The sequence below is a fragment of the Barbus barbus genome (genome assembly GCF_936440315.1).
Source record: "Barbus barbus genome assembly, chromosome: 15".
NCBI classification, from domain to species: Eukaryota; Metazoa; Chordata; class Actinopteri; order Cypriniformes; family Cyprinidae; genus Barbus; species Barbus barbus.
In genome coordinates, this window is record NC_136743.1 from 13,561,479 (window position 1) to 13,575,755 (window position 14,277).

The 14,277-nt window shown below is 37.4% G+C and overlaps 1 long non-coding RNA gene across 3 annotated transcripts in view; it reads right to left on the reverse strand.

The window, feature by feature from the left end:
- LOC306881345 overlaps positions 1-13,927 on the reverse strand; it is a 73,485-nt gene extending 59,558 nt beyond the window's left edge. For 2 of the 3 annotated variants that reach the window (XR_013785143.1, XR_013785144.1), the window contains exon 1: positions 13,767-13,922. This is a non-coding gene — a long non-coding RNA (uncharacterized lncRNA). Of the gene's footprint in view, positions 1-13,766 lie in introns of all 3 variants that reach the window. The other variant, XR_013785142.1, reaches the window with a different exon arrangement.
- Between the last annotated feature and the right edge of the window lie 350 nt (positions 13,928-14,277).

Below are 14,277 nucleotides of genomic sequence, written 5' to 3' on the forward strand. Positions count from 1 at the left end.
AGAGAGAGAGAGAGAGAGAGAGAGAGAGAGAGAGAGAGAGAGAGAGAGAGAGAGAGAGAGAGAGAGAGAGAGAGAGAGAGAGAGAGAGAGAGAGAGAGAGAGAGAGAGAGAGAGAGAGAGAGAGAGAGAGCGAGAGAGCGAGAGAGCGAGAGAGCGAGAGAGCGAGAGAGCGAGAGAGCGAGACCGATGCTTGAGGCAGGACTCCAGAATCAGGCTGAATCAGTCCTCAAGGCACTGCTAATGAACAGAGAGCTAGTTCCTCCTGTTCATGCCTCAAAATTAAATAAAGTCATTATGGCTGAAGCTCTGGCAGAAACAGCATTCAATAATATCCACATTTACAGAAAACAATCACACACTGCTTATATTCAATTAAGGGTCTCATATGAATGCGATTTAACAAAGAAGGGGAAAACACACCATGAAATTTGCTTTCAAGGACACAAAGGGAAAAACCCACCAATTAGCTTAAATGGCCTAAGATTTCGCTGCTTGGATAGATGCTTATTTACAAAACTACTACCTTCATACTGACGTTTACATATTATGGATTAAATGCAAACGGGTACAAAATCCATCAAGTGTTTTGATCATTTTGTGTTGCAAAATGCTGCAAAACATTTTGTTTTAAGAGTTATTGTTTAAGGTGCATAAATATGAATGCACACTATCAGTTAATATTGATTTTATTATTTTTTAGATTTATATTACTTTTGCAATCATCTAGCACATAAAGGTATCGCAAAAGATTTAAAGTCATGACGTAATGGGAACAGCAATAGATCATTTCTACAGTATTGTGTGAGACAGAGTGATTTTCCAAAAAAAAAAAAATCAGTGGAGACTTGGTTCCATCCATCAGATGATGATGGGATGAAGAATAATCTGAACGCTAATTTGCAGTCGATTGTAAGGAAGTAAAGGGTTTTAGGCAGACAAAATAATTGGATACATCACCAGAGCAAAGTCTGTTGTTGCACAGGAAGATTGAGTAAAGACATTATTAAAAATTACAAGGTCTTTTTTTTATTATTACAACAACCTTGATACTCAGTGGTTCAGAACAAACACACAAACTGTCTTGTAATGTCCAACTAATCATTAAAAAAAAGCGCTGGTCGTGACTCTTTGAGCTGTATTCTATAATCTACTGCAGATTTCAAAGGGCATATTAATTATTTTTACATAGGGAACATTTATTTTTTTGTATACAGGCATATTTTTCTGAATGTTATTGTACTCTGTGTAAACAGCTTTTTTTACCTGCTGAATCTAGCTTACTCTACATATGATGCTGCAGCATTCAAATATAATATCATTAAGCATCACATTTATAACCTTGAAAGCATTAGCGTCAATAAATAATACTTAACAGGAACTATAACAAAACATTTCCTCCTGAGCAGGTTAAGGGGAAGTAAAAGGAACTGTTTGGCCAGCTGTCTTCTAACAGCCTTAACTGTTGTTTTGTATTGCCCTACAACTATAATTTATTGTTTTAACAGCCACATGGTGTTGCTTTTGTCATAAGGAGGAACAGACTGACGAATTACCAATTAAGTAACCAATGAAAAAAAAAATCATTTAAGATTACATTTCAAAAAAGACCCCCTACGTACGAAAAACACACTTACAGTATATCCAGAAGCACTCTTGTAATTGTATTTGTCAAGCATCCACTCATGTCACGGTGAGCTCTTGACCTTTGGCTGCTCAGAACACACTTCATGGCTCTTTTCTTACATCAAGATCTGTGCAGGCATCTGCTCAGCACCATTACATAATAAGACTCCAGAGAGCATTAACACCACCATAGTAGAGCATGTAATGCCCAACTACTGTCCCATCTGTTCTGGAAAGCCCCCTGCCAGTTAAATTATCACCTTTAAAACTCGCTCGCCCTCCACCACAGGACATCTAGGTAAATCAAGTCTGGAGACATTCATTCCGATTTGGCACACTTCTCAGGATGTTTACAATATGAATGTAAGTGTAAAACTACTTCAAGCTCAAAATCAAAACCATTAAAAGTGCCCCTATTATGGGTTATGAAAGGTTCATATTTGGGTTTTGGGAGTCCCCAACAACAGGTTGACATGCATGCAAGGTCAAAAAACACTTTCATTGTCTTATAATATGCATTTTTTTTACCTTACATGCTCAACGACTCCCAAACGATTCGCTCAACGATTAATTTTTCCAAACCCCTTCCTTTGCGTGACGCCAATCTGCGGCGATTGGTCCGATTAGTCTCATTTCCATTTCATCATGCCTGTAATGCCTGATAAAGCCGCACCTAGTGGCAAAGAATGAATTTGCATTTTCATTCAGACCAACAAGAAAACACCAACAAGTGGGTGGGCAATATGCTAATGTTTCATGTTGACGTCAACGGCTTGGGATTAAAAACAACTTGTTTCAATGATTCAGAGATGACTCTTTCTTTTGAGAGACAATAACTTTATTCACAGTGCACTTTCAGATTTAAAACGTTGCAGGACGTTTTCATTCACTCAAGAGTTGTGTTACAAACTGCATGAAAGGTCATTTTCAAAAATCCATAATAGGGGCACTTTAAGGTTGCAGAGTATATTGATACAAGATCAGTTATCAGGCGTTACTAGAATTTTAAAATTTTGCATTAGACGGTACTGGAAATTTAACGGTACAATGTTAATGCTGTCATCCTTAAAAAAATATTAAAAACATTCTTTAACAAATAAAAAAATTGAAATAAAATTAATAATAAAAACTAAATAAAAAAAACTATGAAATTTAAACAACGAATTTGCCAGAGCTTAAACTAAACTTAAAAGTAAAAATAATAAAAACATGGATAAATACTACAATACTAGTATTTATACTAAAATAACAGTTGACATTTAAAAACGCTAATAATTTGTAAACCGTAATCCTTAACAAATCTCAAAATAAACATGCCTTTTTCATACCCTACATTACATTGTTGTGGTGACAATTCACTTGCACTTTTCCTCGCATTTTGGACTTTAAGCCCTGGTGGCCCGAGCTCATGCAGCACGGTCAGAATACATGCCAATCGTGCTTGTATTTGAAAACACAGCAGTTTATTTACTACAACCTGAATTCTGGAAATGTTGGGACGTTTTTTTAAATTTGAATAAAATGAAAACTAAAAGACTTTCAAATCACATGAGCCAATATTCTATTCACAATAGAACAGAGAACATAAATGTTTAAATTTTACACTTTTATCCACTAAATTAGCTCATTTCAAATTTGATGCCTGCTACATGTCTCAAAGTTGGCACAGGGGCAACAAAAGGCTGAAAAAGCAAGACATTTTGAAAAGATTCAGCTGGGAGAACATCTAGCAAGTAATTTATTTAATTGACATCAGGTCTGTAACATGATTAGCTATAAAAGGGATGTCTTAGAGAGGCAGCGTCTCTCAGAAGTAAAGATGGGCAGAGGCTCTCCAATCTGTGAAAGTGCGTAAAAAGATTGTGGAATACTTTAAAAACAATGTTCCTCAACGTCAAATTGCAAAGGCTTTGCAAATCGCATCATCCACAGTGCATATCATCATCAAAAGATTCAGAGAAACCGGAGAAATCCCTGTGTGTAAGGAACAAGGCCATAGACCTTTGTTGGATGCCCGTGGTCTTTCGGCCCTCAGACGACACTGCATCACTCATTGGCATGATTCTGTCATTGACATTACTAAATGGGCCCAGGAATACTTCCAGAAACCACTGTCGATAAACACAATCCGCCGCGCCATCTGCAGATGCCAACTAAAGCTCTTTCATGCAAAAAGGAAACCATATGTGAACATGGTCCAGAAGCACTGTCGTGTCCTGTGGGCCAAGGCAGGTCTCGTAAAATCGCTAGCCCGACGTCCCGGGGCTATTGTGTTTTCCAGTCGGGCTACCAAAATGCATCACTGCCCTGCCCGACGGGCTACCTTAAATACAGGGCTCCCACGCAGTGTTCCCTCTAAGCTGAGCACGCGCGCGACTGTGCTTTTCTTCCACCGCGGCCGCGCAGAAGAAATAATGTGCCTCGCGCACACAAAAATGAGTTGGGAAGCCATTTGATTGAATGCTGCCAGTAAAAGGGAAAGAATAGCAATGCTCGGGCAAACCGCTATAGAGCTTATGTCACGACCGAGTTAGAACCGGTGAATGCGGTTTACAGGTTTCATAGAAAGAGAACGATGTGCACCAAATGAGTCGCTGTAGAAACTGAATACTTCAATGGTTGCGGTGCGCTCAACACGAGAGCCAACGCAAACGCAATGACATGTGAAATAAAACGTCCTCATGTATTAAAGAAGAGTGGCTTGACTAAGTGCTGGAAATAGCGGAGGATGGGCAAAGAACGGTAACAAAACGTACAGTCACACACAAAAGTATTGTACAAACTGTACTTCATAATGATGTTTAGACACCTATAGAAGAATTCATACGTTCACGTTTTTTTAAATATTTAACTTACAGATCTCAGCTTAAGTTTTGCTTCAGTTTGTATTCTATTCTATTCTATTCTATCAGTTTAAATAGTTTGTTTTGATAATATATTATGTTAGGGCTATATTATAAACCTGATAAATAATTGACCTTGTTTTTGAGTCTTTGACTTTGAGTCTCTTGCTCATCAAGGCTGTATTCATTTCAAAAATACAGAAAAAACATTGATATAGTGAAATATTATTGCAATTTCTAACATTGGTTTCCTATTTTAATACCTATACTTTAAAATAGCATTTATTCCTGTGATCAAAACTGAATTTTTAGCATCATTACTCCAGTCTTCAGTGTCAAATGATCCTTCAGAAATCATTCTAATATGCTGATTTATTATCAGTGTTGAAACTGTTGTGCTGCTTAATATTTTTTTGGAACCTGTGTTACTTTCTTCTTTGATTCTTTGATTAATAAAAAGTTTAAAAGAACAGCATTTATTCAAAATAGAAATATTTTCTAACAATAGTAGTCTTTACTATCTATTTTATCCACTTAACACATCCTTGCTGAATAAAGTTTATTGAACTTTCTTTAAACTTTTTTAAAGTATCTTTAAAAAATAAAAACAATTCTGACCCCAAACTTTTGAATAGTTTATATTGTAACAAAATCTCTATTTTGACTAAACACTGTTCTTTTTAAATTAAAATTTTTTAAAAATATCACGGGTCCCAAAAAATACAGTATAAAAAAATCTAATAAAATAAAAAAGCAGTACAACTGTTTCCAACATTGATTAAAAATCAGCATATTAAAAAAAGCAGTTTAAAGTATTTTAAAGTATATTAAAATAGAAAACATTTTAAATTGCAATGATATTTCACAATATTATTTTGTGAAATAATATTCAGTATTTTGTATAAAACAGATACAGCCTTGATGAGCATACGAAACTTCTTTAAAAAAATTTATTGATACAAAATTTTGACCTGCAGTGTATTGTACAGTAAAAATGTTTTCTCAGGTAACCTAAAATGTACATCATTTAGTTACATCAAGGGTCAAATCAAATCTAAATGGCACATTAAGGTTAAAAGTTACACACTTTTTGTGTGTGCATGCTGTACAGGTCTGGTATAAAGAATGCTTTTGCTCAGGTGCCCGAAATGTCCACCCAATATAGAAAAGTTTTGCTCAGCTAGAAAACAAATTAGAGGGAACATTGCTCCCACGGGTCCTTAAATTTGATACAACTAAAGTGAAGAGTTTTTAAGGCCTTAGACAGTTTTAAATACGTTAAATGGTATAAGAAATAATTTTTCAAATTGCCTTAAATTAAGAATTCTGCAGATACCTTGTAAATAGTCAAATAAAACTATTTCCCTGATATTCGTTGATATTTGTGTATTGTTTTTGATTGACATTTATGGTCTTTATTTTATTTGGGCTAGTTAAATTAATTTTCGGGCTACCAAAATCTGACATTTAAAATGGACTGTTTCAAAGTGCAAAAGTGTTCTATGGTCAGACGAGTCCAAATTTGACATTCTTGTTGGAAATCACGAACACCGTGTCCTCCGGGCTAAAGAGGAGGGAGACATTCCAGCGTGTTATCAGCGTTCAGTTCAAAAGCCAGAATCTCTGATGGTATGGTGGTGCATAAGTGCATACGGTATGGGCAGCTTGCAGGTTTCGGAAGGCACTATGAATCCAATTGTATTCCAAAGGCATGTATTCCCCAATTGTAAGTCGCTTTGGATAAAAGCGTCTGCCAAATGACTAAATGTAATGAATGCTGAAAGGTATATAAAGGTTTTAGAGCAACATATGCTCCCCTCCAGATGACGTCTATTTCAGGGAAGGCCATGTGTATTTGAGGTGAGACCATTGAGCAAGGCACCGAACCCCCAACTGCTCCCCGGACGCCGCAGCATTGGCTGCCCACTGCTCCGGGTGTATGTTCACTACTGTGTGTACACTTGGATGGGTTAAATGCAGAGCACAAATTCTGAGTATGGGTCACCATACTTGGCCACACACCACTTCCTTTTCCTTTTCAGCAGCTGGAAACCTATATCAGGCAAGAATGGGACCTAATTCCAACACCAAAACTCCAGAAACTCATAACCTCGATGCCCAGACATCTTCAAACTGTTTTGAAAAGAAGAGGAGATGCTACACCATGGTAAACATCAAATTTGAAATGAGCTCATTTTGTGCATAAAATTGTCAAATGTCTCAGTTTAAACATTTGTTATGTTATCTATGTTCTATTGTGAATAAAATATTGGCTCAAGTGATTTGAAATTCTTTTAGTTTTCACTTTAATCAAATTTATTTGAATTCGGGTTGTAATTGTTTAAGACCATTTCACGATTTCAATCATACAGTAACCAGAAACAACCACCCTTCCACTTCTCATCAGAGACATGAGATGCAGATGCAGCACTAAGCAGTCTCGCTGTCAGTGCGTGTAATGATATTTGCGTCTTTCTCTGACAGTTCAGAATGCTTCCACACTGCCAACGTGTTTGCTGCATAGTGCGCGTCTCTATATGATCGCGTCACGTCATTGTTCTGTACAATTTATTCTGTCTTTGAGTTTTCTTTCTTCTTTTTTTTTGCTATTATCGGCCAAATAATTTTGGTTGCCAAATATTCAGTGCATCCCTAATTTCAAGACAATCACAAGTAGGCTATAGCTTAATTATATATATAAAAAAAAAATAGAAGCTGCTTTATTTCCTCTGTATCATTTACTGGTTCCTCTTATTCTTCCAGATGTTATTTGAGAACAAAGAGTGAGCTTATATTATATATAGAAATTGATTTTTTTTTATATAAAATTTCACATTTGTTGTGTGGCTTCTATTTGCATCGTCCAACCAGCACACAGTATGAGCCTGGTTGAATAATTCATTGTGTTTGGCTGCAATATGTCTATACATCCTTGTGTGTGTGCAGGAGAACATGATACTCCTCTAACACATACAAACACACAGGCACACCACAACACTCGAACATACACACAGACACAACCCACAAAGGACATGCTACTGAGCTCTCTTGTTCCACATTCGAGTGTTTATTTATAATAGCCAGGTATAAATGAACAAACGAAAACAAGACAACATAAAATATATGACAGCTGATGGCTAACATGACATTTAACATGCGTTAAGGCCAAGGGAGATTATGTGCTAGCGGGGGGATGATGGGGTACTTTAAGTGGCAGGAACCAGTGGTGATCGTATCGTGTTCTCCAGATGGCCGGCTATCTCCTCTCCTTTACATGGGCCGGCTAGAGCAATTCAAGCCTCCCTGGGGACACAAAGAGCTTGTGCGGAAGAGCCCAAGTCATTGAGTCCTCAACTAATCGTTCCCATAACATGAAAGAGAAGGCCGCTCTCTTCACCACAGCTATTGCTTCAGTCAGCCATGACGAGCAAACCTGGACTCTAGGAATTGCCATCTGATCCATAAAATCCTCGTAAAAAGGCTGGGAGATAAAATATTTGCCATCTGATCACTTCCTGCCTTCAAGGAATGCTTCAGCATTAACATCAAGAGCTAGTTTGATCACCTATATTTTCACAACAAGCTAAAATGCAATACAGCCATCACGTTTATGGCAGAGCAATGTATTGATGTGAGTGTAAAGCATTTACAACAATAACTAAAGGTCAGATGTGTAATACTTCCTTCTATCTTGGTTTACTGTGCAAAGACAACTGTAAGTAAGCCAGTCATAGGTTTGTCTGAATGATATGGGTGAGGCAAAAGAGTTCATAGGAGTTTTTGGGAAACCCTTAAGGAAACCATTATTATATTTTCAAATCCATTTGGTATTTTTGTGGAGCAAACATGACATCACCTTTTAAAAAGGCTTGAAATAACTATGTCAGTGACAATCTTTTTATAGGTTGATAAGCCCATTTACTTTTATGTTTAGCTAAATTTTATTTCTCAGTTAACTCAGATTTGTGACCCATTTTGGGTCATTTTGGGTCATGACCAACCAGTTGAGATCCACAGAACTAGGTGATGGGTGAGCGAGAGCAATAGGATAGGATAACTCCAGTCTCGGACATCTTTTAAAAACCACATAACACATAACAGCTGAGCACTTGGCTAAATATCACAGCCTCTTATAGAAGCTGCTACCGAAGATTAAGTTTCATATCAATCCCTAAAGAGCCAATGCATACTGCAGTATCACAGACAGAGAGAGAGAGAGAGCAGAGCTGCTTCTCTTAGTATTTGGGAGGCTTCCAGTGCCCCGGATGACCCCCAGTGCGAGAAGGACAGGATGAGACTCAATGACATTAGCACCATGTCGGCCTCACGCTCAACATTTAAAGGCTCAGTGCTGAGAGCCAAAAATGGACAGACCGCAACAGGCAATTACAACTCAGTCACTCCGCAGGGGCAGAGAGTTTAAATAAAGATTTCTCTGGGTTTTGTTATTGAGACAAATACACAGTGTCTGGTTATGTAAATGAAAGAGAACATGAGTTCAGGCTTTGGTTGAGTGACCATCCTAACCGCAGTCTGACTTTCACTACAGATGAACAGAATGTTTCTATAATGATGCAACAATAGATGTCTGCTGTCTGATAAAATATGAAGTTGAACCATTTTTTAAATGAACTGTGATGAGTTTGAAATTTATGCAAAAGGAAAAAATGTATTAATCTTTAACAATGAAAAACATTGTACACCATCTATGAGTCAGAGCAAAGCACTGTACAGCCGCGCCTGTAAGAATCATGTTTCTGGCTTTAATCACTGAGGGCGGAAATAAAAAAAGTGAGGCTGCGTCTAGAAATGCAGACTCTCTGAGAGGGTACTTTTACTTAATTACTTTGTATGTGAAGTAGTATGTTCTATATAGTAAGAATGTGTGTATTGTAAATGTAATCTGGACGTACTACATTCATCAAGTTGTCATTGTCATGTGACCTACTAGCATCAGTTGCTTCACTGCCATTCACAAATCCTCTCCCGTGGCCCTGTGGGATAGTAAAGTGTCCATCAGATACCACTTCAGAATCTCACTGGAAATAGTAGGTCATCTGGGGACTTTCTATCTACTGTGTAATCAATACTGTGAATTCGTACATACTACGCTGTTCACATACTGTTTTTCACCTACTCCGTTTTGGGTTTGGTATTAATATTTGACCATAAAGACCATTCACTTCCATACTGCAAGTGAAATGGTCATGAACATGACATTGGTTCTTTTTAGGGAGTCAGAAAAGACTTCGGAGTAGGGCTGCAGAATTAATCGAAATTAAATCTCAAAGGTGATAAATCGCGATTAGGCAGAAGTTCCGATTGTCATGCGTATTTCTCAGTGAAGCATGAATCTGTGATCAGCAGTATATATCCATCTGAATTAGTAAATGCTGCTCCATCTGAAAGCAGGTGATGGAGATTTATTACTAACCACAGAACCGGCTTTACTGATGAGATGCGCATGACTATCGCATTCGATTAATACTACTTCGGCGATATTTATAGCTTTTACTGAACACCCTCACTGAATTGTGAATCAATTCTTGGTTATATCTGATTCTAAATGAACCCGAAATTGTTACTTGTAATTTAAAATACATATTCATAACTATTCTGCTGTAATAAATGGCATTCTAAATGAAATTATTCACTAAAATATCCAATAAGTAAATATTTCACAGCAATATTACTGACTATGGTTTGGCAATTCTTACTGTACAAAACAGTAACAGCAGAAGTACTAGAATGACAGTATCTACAGGTACATTTTAAAAAAATTTAATATCATGAAAAAGGTCAATATTTTTTGTCACTCATTTCAGAAAATGAAACCCATATATTATATAGATTCATTACACAGTGAAATATTTCAAGCCTTTATTTCTTGAAATTTTGATGATTATGGCTTGCAGATAATGAAAACCCAAAATTCAGTGTCTCAGAAAATTTTAATATTACATAAGATCAATAAAAAAAAAGGATATTTTAAACAGAAATGTCAGTCTTGCACTCAATACTTGGTTGGGCCTCCTTTTGCATGAATTACTGCATCAATGCGGCGTGGCATGGAGGCAATCAGCCTGTGGCACTGCTCAGGTGTAATGGAAGCCCAGGTTGCTTTGATAGCGGCCTTCAGGTCATCTGCATTGTTGGGTCTGGTGTCTCTCATCTTCCTCTTGACAGGTTCAGGTCAGGCGAGTTTGCTGGCCAATCAAGCACAATAACACCATGCTCACTGAACCAGCTTTTGGTACCTTTGGCAGTGTGGGCAGGTGCCAAGTCCTGCTGGAAAATGAAATCAGCATCTCCATAAAGCTTGTCAGCAGAAGGAAGCATGAAGTGCTCTAAAATTTCCTGGTAGATGGCCGCGTTGACTGTGGACTTCAGAAAACACAGTGGACCAACACCAGCAGATGACATGGCAGCCCAAATCATCACTGACTGTGGAAACTTCACACTGGACTTCAAGCAAAATGGATTCGGTGCCTCTCAACTCTTCCTCCAAACTCTGGGACCTTGATTTCCAAATGAAATGCAAAATTTACTTTCATCTGAAAGGAGGACTTTGGACCACTGAGCAACAGTCCAGTTCTTTTTCACCACAGCCCAGGTAAGACGCTTCTGATGTTGTCTCTGGTTCAGAAGTGGCTTGGTAGCTCTTTTCCTGAAGACGTCCGAGCGTGGTGACTCTTGATACACTGACTCCAGCTTCAGTCCACTCACTCTCCCAAGTGTTTGAATCAGCTTTGCTTGACAGTATTCTCAAGCTTGAGGTCATCCCTGTTGCTTGTGCACCTTTTCCTACCCAAATTCTTCCTTCCAGTCAACTTTGCATTTAATATGCTTTGATACAGCACTCTGTATACAGCCACATCTTTCAGTAATGACCCTCTGTGACTTACCCTCTTTGTGGAGGGTGTCAATGTTCATCTTCTGGATCATTGCCAAGTCAGCAGCCTTCCCCATTATTGTGGTTTCAAAGAACAAGAGATACCCGGAATTTATACTGTAGGGATGGTCATTAATTGAAACTCAAATACTGATTTTTGAGATACTGATTTTTGACTTTCATGAGCTGTAAGCTCTAATCATCAAAATTAAAAAAAAAAAAAAACTTTTGAAATGTTTTACTTTACATTGTAATGAATTTAAAATATATGAAATTTTCACTTTTTAAAATAATTTACAAGAAAAAATTTTACTTTTTCACAATATTCAAATTTTTTGAGATGTACCTTTATATTCACAGTATCTATATTTACTTAATCATTCTGTATTTTGTCATCAAATAAAAGCCATTTAGCTCTTAAATATTTAAATATCTGGAACACTCAATACTAGTCAGTTCCAGACAAGGTTTGGGCTTCAGCTTATGCAAACCTCTATATCACAATAATGCCCATTCAACTTCTGAAAATCCATAAACGAAGCTATATAATGGGATCAGATAGAAAAGTGATGCCTTACCCACCAAACACTACCTTGTGTTCCCATATGGGAGAAAAACCAGCCAGCTCTGTTTCTGGATCATTAACTTCAACAAAGTGCCATCCAAAGCATCCAGTTCAACATTCGTGCTCATCTTATCAAAACTAATTCAGCCATGTTGCTGCAGCAATTATTTCTGTATGCTCCACCAGCTGCTACATCTCCCCAGGTGCATCTGAATCCATGCTTCATGAAGTCAGCAGTATAGAATTTATATGAGAGACAAATGATATGTCAACTGTCTTGAGGGAGCTGCGCCATATTCCCTGTAAATATGGTCAGATATCCACCAGACCTCAGGTCAACACAGATGATCCTAAACTGAAAATTTCCATTGCACTGAAAAGGGGGCCCATGCGTGGACCACTTAATCATAGTGACCGTTCAACCGCAATGTAACAGATTGAAATCTAAGCTATCTGATTGAGTTAGTTCTGCTCTCAAGGGACACGTTGAAGGTATGGAACAGCTATATACAGGCAAGTATGTTCCTTTTAATTTACAGATCCGCACAATGCTCCTGAAATAGTGATGAGATGCACGTTTAGAAGTGTCAGCAGTGCTTCAGGGACACAACAGGACCAATGGAAGGGAAGGCTGACACAAAAATAAAAATTATGGCATTTACTCTACTTCACTCTCTTGTCCTTGTACGACTTTCTTCTGCAAAACACAGAAGAAGATACTTTGAAAAATGTTTAAAACGCTTTTGTCCCAATGAAAGACAATGGGGTCCAAAACAACACAGCACCCTATTGACTTTTACTGGATGGACAAAAATGTTGTGTTCCACAGAAGAAAGAAACGCATACAGGTTTGGAACGCCAGTCCTACAGTCACTGTATTATTTGCATATGTAGGATTATACTTTCTCCCATTCATTTTTGTACAAGATTCCATACTTGATAGGATCATGAAGACTGTGTGACTTAATTTGACATTTAATGGTAGAGAGAACCTCCTCATGACCGTCCACCACCGGCCTCCAGATCATAAATCTCTTACAGGGTAGTCCTAACTCCAATGATAGACTGAGTGCCTTAGAAAATAATTTATGAACTCCATCAACACACTGTACCGAGGGAAGACAGGCACTACTTACATAGTGACAATGACAAAACCTTCAAATTAAGACAGAATAAATCTACAAACTTGACCCAAATTTGTATGGCTCTTTTCTGGCAAATACATTTAATGGTACATTTAATGCATCATACTTTAAAATGTATAAATGGATCTGCTTTCTGCAAAATTAACAAATTTATAAAATATGCACATAAAAGAAAAACCTCAAATTTTGGCAGGATACCATTGTAACCTTTTAGCAAATTATGTTTCTTTTTACAAAAAAAGTAGAGAGTGCACTGTACAAAGACAAACTCTAGACAAACTCTATACAAAGTCTTTAAAGTTGTCATCAAATGAATGTTTTCTATATGTAACATAAAAACTGTATCAGTAACATTAATGTCACGCCTACATAAAAAGTTAATAGAAAACTGCAAATGTCAATATGATGTGGCATTAAATCAAAAGGAAAAGCTCTGACAAAACACAACGACAAATCACTGCTCATAAACGTGCAAAGTCCATTGCCCAAATGAATGCATAATAATAAAAATTTTAATAATAAAACTTAATAATGGTTTACAATGAAGTGTTTCGAGTAATCGATATTGATTACTGCTTATAAACGGAATTAAATCCCTGCACCTGTGGCACAAAACATGAGCACACTGTTTAGCTAAAGCTAAGATGTTTCACAACTACTGGATACACCTTAAACGCAACGATGGATAAGAATCTTACCATGTAGGACGCCTTAGGCAAGTCAGTCCACTTTCCAGATCTGAAATGTTCTTCATTTGCCAATATTTTGCGACCCACAGGCTACATTAGCCAGGCTGCTAACTGTGCGTCCTCTCTGCTCTCTCCTCCATGTGCTCAGCTGCACGCGCGCATCGTGGGGCGCTTTGCATAGAGTCAGATCAGGACTTGACGTCACCTCGCGACAACTCCATCTATTACTCCATAAAACAATAAGAAATTAACTTGTGGCTCGTAATTTTTATCCTATATAGTCTGTTTAGCTTCATTATCATCCTTACAATGACTGTAAATATCATAGTGTTTGACACTTAAAACTTTTTCCCTAAATGACAGCCTGTCTCAGACAAGCAGATGCTGTCTGTGGTAGATGCCACTTATTCAGGACTCTTCAACTTCTTTGAGTTTTGATCTACATGGGTCCAAGGTTGGTCATAAAGACACTTACCTGTCTTAAAGAATGTAATAATCATAATGTATTTGCTAGAAATTA